Source organism: Triturus cristatus, chromosome 11 (assembly GCF_964204655.1).
Source record: "Triturus cristatus chromosome 11, aTriCri1.1, whole genome shotgun sequence".
NCBI lineage: Eukaryota > Metazoa > Chordata > Amphibia > Caudata > Salamandridae > Triturus > Triturus cristatus.
In genome coordinates, this window is record NC_140594.1 from 116,291,755 (window position 1) to 116,300,387 (window position 8,633).

Here is an 8,633-nt window from a genome sequence, read left to right on the forward strand (position 1 = left end):
AGCCGTAGTGCTTAACTCAGGGCCCTAGGGGGTAACAGAGGGGCGTTTGCCTATTATAAGGGTTGAGCGTCCAATTGGAACCGAAGTGGATTTACATATCTATCTGATAGGACAGGACGACTTTTGTTAGGGGATCGTGGCAGGGGCTGGCTGGAGTCCTACCTTCAAAAAAATGTCAGAATCCGAGGTTTGTAGGGGTGTTCGTCAAAGGTAATTAAAGTCTTTACTCGTTCCCAAAAAAAGAATAAGCATTGGCAATAGGTCTGGCTTATGAATGAAAATGTCTTTTATGTCATTGCTGGGTTTAGGCGGTCAATAAGTTATCACATGTGCATTCTGTCACTCGCCTTTGCACTCGTGCAGCTATTCTTCAACCCACTGACTCATACCTGCAGTCACCCTCTGACACAACTGGAATAAAGCACCCACAAACTCCAACATATGCAGGATAAATTAAAAGAATGCAAGTAGAAAAAAAGAAAAAACATGTTGAATGCACACACACTGGCAACCCTCGTGCATACATTTATAAAATTACTAATATGTAGAAAAATATAGCGTACAAAACAAAATTCAAGCACTCTCAGTGGAGCCTTACAAGAATCATTGCAGTGAAATGCCCAGGCTTTGTCATAGTGGGTCACTGCCTGCCATGGTCATCTGTGAGACTACAAGCAGGGCTCAAGTCCTTAAAAAGAAGTGGGAGGACTCACCAAGTTAGGCAGAATGGGTGTGACATCACTGTACGTGACATCACCGCAAGTGACATCACCCCATGTAACATCACAGGAAGTGACATCACCGCATGTGGCATCACAGGACGTGGCACCGCAACCCATGACCTCACAGGAAGTGACATCAGATCTTAAGACCTCACATATGTTTAGCAGGTCTATTATGAGTACATTTGAGCGCATTACAATGTTTAACAAATTTCATTTTGCACTGGGGTTGTGCCTAAATATTGACACAACCTTGACGCAAAATCTGGGCCTCAACTTATATATTTATGTTTTTTTAACCCCTGACACAAAGAACATGGCAACAAGGAAAACATGGCAGTATATCTGTTCTGCTTGATTGATTGCAGTGTCTGTATTTTAAAATATCTTATGGAGTTAGGGCACCTCCTGCAGAGATCTTTGTGTGCCAGCTAAATCCTGGTTTTGAATCAAAGTAACAGAGGGTGTCTCCTGCAAAGCAGATTCTGTAACACGCAGATGACACGCTTTTATTTTATGTGAATGGGTAAGTGGGTTAAGACCGAGATCCTTTTCTCACTTGCAGTTTGTAAGTTGCAATCCTTCTACTGTAGCACAGTGAGGCATGAAGAACATTTGGTTCCTACACCTTGCAACTCTCACTGTCTTATGGAACACATCCTTTATATTGATGCACAAACATATGATTAGTAAGAGCTCACCTGCTAACAAAATCATCGCCGGGAATGGAATTTTATCTTTCTAATACATATAACAGACATGATAGATTTTTAATGACTTGATTTAGACTGAATCTTCTGCATCATATTTTATCAGTTCCGGCTGGGTTCGCAGCAGACATTGACACAAAGGGACCCTTCGGCTGCGATCAGAGATCTCCACAAGACACTCTCCATTTTGTTTTACTTTGTCCCTTTTATGCGCACCCTAGGTCATTGTTTTTAAAAACTATTTTAAGACGTTCCAAAATTAACCAGGCAAAGGTGGCACTCTTATTTTTGAAACTCTCCTCTGACCCATTTACGCTGTTCAGCACTATAAATTTCCTAAGATCAGCTGTAAAACTAAGGAATACTAGAAGGGAGGACTAGTCACCCCTGTCTTATGGGGCACATAAGTGTATGATGCGACTATATAGTCTAGGTTTATAGTTCTTATCAGCTAAGTGTATGATTAATGTTTTTTTAATTTTTAGTTAGTCCCGGTAGCAGTTTTTTTGGCACCCGCTTAATACTGCTGAATGGCGGGTCCACTGATATTAGGGAGTCTCACGCTGTTTAGACTGGCCTGGGTCAGCATATATTACCCCGTTTGAACTTGTTAAATTTTTTTTCTTTTTTTATGCGGTTGAGCCCCATTCTTCTTAAGTGGTCCTACCTAACTTTCAAGCCTAAGATGGTTCAGTGATGCCATTTGCTTATTTATAGCAGCCGCGAAAATTTTATTGTTTTTAATAATGTGTATATTGATTATAACATGTAATGTGTTATTGGTTTTTTATGTCATGCTCTTTTATGGATATTTCTATACCCGAATAAAGATTAATTGATTGATTTATTGTCAGTGTATATTCTGTACATGTGCTGTAAAGCGCTCTGACACCCTGCACTGGGATGAGTCGTGCTAAAGTGCTATAAATGAAATAAAACAAAATAGTAGTATTTAAATTGTTATTTCTGTAAATACCGGGGCAAACAACATAAGGACACTCCAACAAAAAGAGGCCTGATGGCCCCTTAACTCTGGCTTTTGTTATGGGCGGAGTTGGAATCTGATAAGCCCCTCCCCGCCTGCCCGTTGCTGCTCAGAACAAAAGCAGACAATGGGCAGGCAGGCGCTGCTGAAAGTGTCCCGGTGTCAGAAAATTACACTGGGTCGAGTTCAGCCTATTTCTGTGAATTATGGGTGAAGTATTGAAGGAACATTGCCACTGAAAGTGGGCAGCTTTGCAGCAGGGTAAACCGTGTCTACTCTCTGAAAATAGTGGGTAGACCGTGTCTACCTGCGTCTACCCTCGACTCGAACCCTGACTACAATTAACAATATACCTGTCTATAGCTTGTAGCACATTGTGATATTAAGCATCTGTTAAATACTTACTGGCTTTAGCAAATGCTTTTTACAATTAATAAGCTAGATCAACTGCCTTTGCCATAATGTTTCCTAATAAGCAGACCCGACCTATGGCACTGAACATGACGTTTCCCAGTGCATCAACCAGGCCTATAGCTTCTCACCATAACCAACTCAGGCATACATTTGAAGCATAAACCTTTCCACGAGGAACCATCAGACACAGTCATAAAATTAGAAAAGTTTACAAAATTACAGTTGGCAAAACAAAATAGTACTTCTCCTAAAAGGGCCTAACAAGGATTATTACAGAGCATACCTTCTTTGTCCACGGTTTGTAAAACAGGGTAACCAACACCCAAACCATTCTCTACTATCGGAATTCCTTGTAACAAAATACTTATGTGTAGGCTTTAATACAGAGTAATAACTATCCACACTTAGATGCCTAGTGACATTAAAATATGCTTTTCACAATGAATTTGTCAGGCCTAGCGCCTTTATCATGACATTTTATAATAAACGGATATTTGCACATTTGCTTGCCACCATAACCAACTCAGTCCTGTTGTATGGAGTATATTTGGTACAAGTCAAAAAGTGCAATGCAAGCAGTCTTTTGAGTGGAAGCAGACAAGTTCAGCTAATCACTTCTTGTACTGGAGAGGTGTGGCTCACTGGTTAGAGGCGGCAGACCCGTAAGCAGAGAATCAGCCAGGGACCAGGGTTCAATTCCCGACGCGGCAGGGTCGTGGACCAGGGTCAAAACGGACTCCATAATTCTCGCCTCAGTACCTACTCTAACCAGGAACACACTCGGCAACTCTGGGCATTAAGCTTGCCTCATCTCTACAACGGCCCCCCACAGACGCCGGGGATGCCTGGTTTCACCTTGGAGATACCCAGAAAGGGACCATCTCACAGGGATAGCCAGGACGGGTTCCCCAGTGGTCTACAGCGCCGGGACGCCCCGTTGCTGGGGCAGCTGTGCGCTTTACAAGTCTACAACATTTACATTTACTCAGGGGAACTAACACGTTGTTAGAGTCTAACCCCCATTCCCGGGGGTACCCTGAAAGCTTTTTTGTTGATCAGATAAGGTCAGACGTCAGTTGCACTGTCAAGCCAGACTTAAAGATCGATGGAGATTAGTGTATCCCTGGGCATCCCATACTCTCTTAATCACAAAACTGCACTCTAAAGTTAAGGATGGAAGGGTAGGGCGCTGGGACTTCAGTACATTCCTCATAAATACTCTCTTCCCATCTAGTCCGCTGCCAAAGAAAAACAAGAATTGAAAGTGCAATAGGTCTCGCCTTTGATTAAGTTAAAGCCATTTGCTTTGCTAATGGTATTGTATAGCAAAGCAAATGGCTTTAACTTAATAAAAGGCGAGACCTATGGCATTTTTAATGCTTGTTTAATATGTTTTGCCTCGGGTTTGCTGCGGGCCTGCCTGCCAGCGGATGTGTGCACAGCACAGCCATGTTTGTAGATCCGCATATCTGCACTGCAGACCAGAAAACGGCAAGCCTGTGAGAGCAGAGCTATCCATTTTTAAACTTCATGTTGATATAAACATGAAAATGGATGACACTCTGCATCCAATTTCCAAACATATGTAGTTCGATGAATATTAAATGGCAGGCCATTTCATCGTCATAACTTATTTAGTTTCTAGGTTTTTATAAAAAAGGGACGGTACTTTGCTCCGCGAGCACAAAGCCCTGATGTAATTGAGTTTAGAGTGGCAAAATCACTCAAGAGGCCAGAGCCTCAGAGAGCTCCCTCAAACCCACCTGTCAATTGATGTTAGATCATGGCTCAAACAAGACATGCCTTCCTGTTCCCGCTAAAGACTTCTGTGGCAAGCACAAAAAAAAATCGAACTTCCTACGAGGAAAAATAAAACTTAGCAACAGCTGCACGGTGTCAACAGCAATAATGATCTGAAACTCAGCCTTGGGGGGGAGGCTAGTCCGACCCTAATTCTGCGAGGCGTTATTTCTTTCATTGCAGTCCCGTTAAGCATGAATGGAGTGGACACGCTGGAGTCTTCACCAACGTGGAAATAAGTGCGATGAGCAGCCCCATGGTTCCGTTTGGAAGGAAAAGGGTGGCTTCCGTTTTTTTTTTCATGCTTGAATTGCTTGTAAATCCATTTTAGACTGAAGTACGTTGGTGAAGTGAGAATTTTTGTGTGTGTTTTTTTTTTTAACACATTTCCTTCGTTGGATTCAAGGAGGGGCCCTGTAGTGATGACACAAATTCTTGTTGTAGTTCAATACTTTATTGAACAAGATACATAAACAGGTGAGCGCCAGGATACACCTCTACTTCCACCGCCGACCAACTGCAACTCCCCCGAATCCGAATGTCACTTACTCAGTGACATTCCATGCACGCTCACATTCTCACCTCAGACACATCCACACATACCAACACATCAACATCAAAGTAGGACACAACACATCCCCCCCCCCTAAATAACAAACACGACAAACCATCAAAAATTTAAGAAAAACAAACAAAAAAACCAAAATAAAATAACAGCTTCCATCCAGGAACACAAAACAAAACAACACTACTACACAATATACTCCTTGAGCCAACTAGGCAAAATCCTTTTCCTTTTTCCAATATCACCATCACCAGAAACAGCACTTCCATGTGTAGGTACCGTGACGCTTCCCTGTGCTGGAGCCACCATGACTGGCGGACGCATCACAGACCCTTCCCCCTCCGTAACAACAGAAGAATTCCCTTCACCCTCATGAACTAATTTATCCTCCTGAGCCACCTCACAATCCCTCGCTTCCTCAGCAGCTAACTGCGATTGTAGATTACTGTTCTCAAAATAATCCTCCACCCAGTCAAAATCTACTCCTTGATCTCTCATACGATCATCACCATCCCGACCGCTAACCACGGCTATGTCTTTCAAATTCCACACTCTTCCATCACTCAATCTCACAGAATTCCTCAAAACCTCCATTACTTGCTTGGGTGCCTCAAATCTACTCTCTCCTTTAACGACTCTGAAAGGTTTCCTGACCCATACCCAATCACCAACCTCAACATTGACCTCCTTAGCACCATGCACTCTGTCATAATAAACCTTTGCCTTTGAATGCACTTCTTCCAACCTTCCTCGTACATCACTAGGAGACCACTGTTGTACCTCACTTTGTACTAACCAATTTGGATTAAACTTACTTCTAGGCGTTCTACCCCTCATCATAACAAAAGGAGATAACCCAGCTTGAACTTGAGACGTAACTCTGTATGACCACACAGCTTTCTGTACTTGTGTCCTCCAATCCAGATTTTTGTTCATTGAAGCCTGTATGACTCCTTTAATTACCCTATTGAAACGTTCTACCGTACCATTCCCACTTGCAGTAGTTTTGTGTTTAATCCCACACCTTCTAAAATACTCCTTTGCCATAATAGAAAGAAACTGCACCCCATTATCTGTAAGAATGCAACCCGGCAACCCTTCCATCACAAAGATGTTATCTAAAAATCTCAACACAGACTGGGTGTCCGCCCTTTCCACAATTTCCACCACCGGCCACTTGGTAAACAAATCAATAGCTACCAACCCATACTCTTTCAATTCACCCACCGGTCCAAAAATGTCTACCGCAATGGTATCCCACGGCAACTCAGGAATCAAACCCTCACTCATAGCGGGTCTTAGTGTTTTAAGAGACTTATCTGCTGAGCAGCAAACTGAACAACTCTTCACAAAATTTTCAACCTCCTTGTCAATTCCAGGCCACCAGAACATGCCCTTCACGATCAACTTTGTCCTGACAATCCCAAAATGCCCTTCATGGCATAATTGTAAAATCCTACCACGCAACGTTGTTGGGGGAATTATTCTATCTCCTCTCAACAACACATCCCTGTCTAGAACCAATTCCATCCGTACCTCCCAATAAGATTGCATACTCCCGGTGACACCCGCCTTCCTCGGCCACCCATTAGAAACATATTCCAACACTTTTCCCAACACCTCATCCTTTAACTGCTCCTCCAACCATTCACCTTTACTAATAGCGGATGCACCAGAATCGTGTATGAAAGCCACACTACAATTCCCCCACGGATCATCCACACATTCCTCCAATGGAGTGGGCAATCTTGACAGACAATCCGCCACCACATTTTCCTTTCCCGGAACATGAACCATCTTATAAATGAACTCTTTCATCCTCATCGAAATTCTGGCTAATCTAGCCGAAGCAACTGCCGTACCCTCACTAGATAAAATACGAACCAACGGTCTATGATCCGTACGAATCAGCACCGGCTTCCCCCACACAAAAGCACGAAAATGTTCAAGTGCCCATGCACACGCCAATGCCTCTCTCTCTATGATCGGGTACTTACTTTCCGCTGGTGACAATGCCCTAGATGCAAATAGAATAATTTCCTCCTTTCCATCTTTACCTCTCTGTGACAACACAGCACCAAGCCCCTTGTCACTAGCATCCGTGGTCAACAAACTCTCCAAATTCGGATCAAAACTGGCAAGGGCATTCACCGCTTGAAGATCCACTTTGACTTCCATAAACTCTCTCTCACACTCCTTGCTCCACTCAAATTTGACGTTCTTCTTTAAAAGAGAACGAATATTGTAAACTTTCGACGCAAAGTTCTTTATGAACTTTGCGCAATACTCCGCCATTCCCAGAAACGACCTTATCTCTTCCTTAGACACAGGAGCTGGTGACTTAATAATGTTCTCAACCAAAGTAGGTTTAGGTCTCACCCCTTCCTCACTTATAATGTGTCCCAAATATGAGACACTCCTTTGCGCAAATTTACATTTAGTCAACTCAACTGTTAATCCCACAGACTGCAACGTTTCCAAAACCTGAATCAGTTTGTTATCATGTTCCGCTTTACTTTTTTCCGCAACCAAAATGTCATCCTGAAAAAAACGCACACCATCCACATCACCAAACAACCTGTGCATTAGTTTCTGAAAAACCGCTGCAGCGGATGCAAGCCCGAAAGGCATTCGTGTAAATTGGAAACACCCAAATGGGGTAATAAATGCTATTAAACTTCTTGAATGTGGTTCCAGTACGACCTGATGGTAGGCCGCGGATAGATCGATGGTAGAGAACCACGTAGCCCCTCTCAATGACGCTACCATCTCATTGATTTTAGGCAAAGGAAACTTTTCTATCACAATATTGTTGTTTAAATGACGCAAGTCTATACACAAACGGATTTTTCCGTTGGACTTGCGGGCAACTACGACCGGAGAAATCCACTCCGATGTCTCCACTTCTTCAATCACCCCCTTGCCCAGCAAGTTCTGTATTTCCTTTTTCACCTCATCCCTAATTAAAATCGGAATGGGCCTTACTTTGTGTACTTTTGGTATTGCATCCTTTTTCAACACAATCTTGTGTTCATATCCTTTGAGTTCCCCTAAATCTTTCCCAAACACCTTAGGAAATCTTTTGCTCAAAACTTCACTCATTTTACTGCACTCATCCATTATCAGCACTTTCTCCACACTATTAGGGTCTAAGATTATATGCAAATCCTTCTGATCGAAACACCCCAAAACTGACGGTCCCCTCTTAGCTACGTACAACTTCCCTCTTGTGGACCTTCCCTTAAAAAGGAATGTTAACCACCTGAAACCTAACATGTCAATCTTTTCTCCTGTATAGCTAATGGGATTTACATCTGATTTGTTTAATTGGTTTCCGATCTTCCCAACAAATTTTTCTTTCCATATTTCTTCATTAATGATTGTGTAGGGTGACCCCGAATCCGCATACACCATCACCTTAACCCCACCTAGAGATA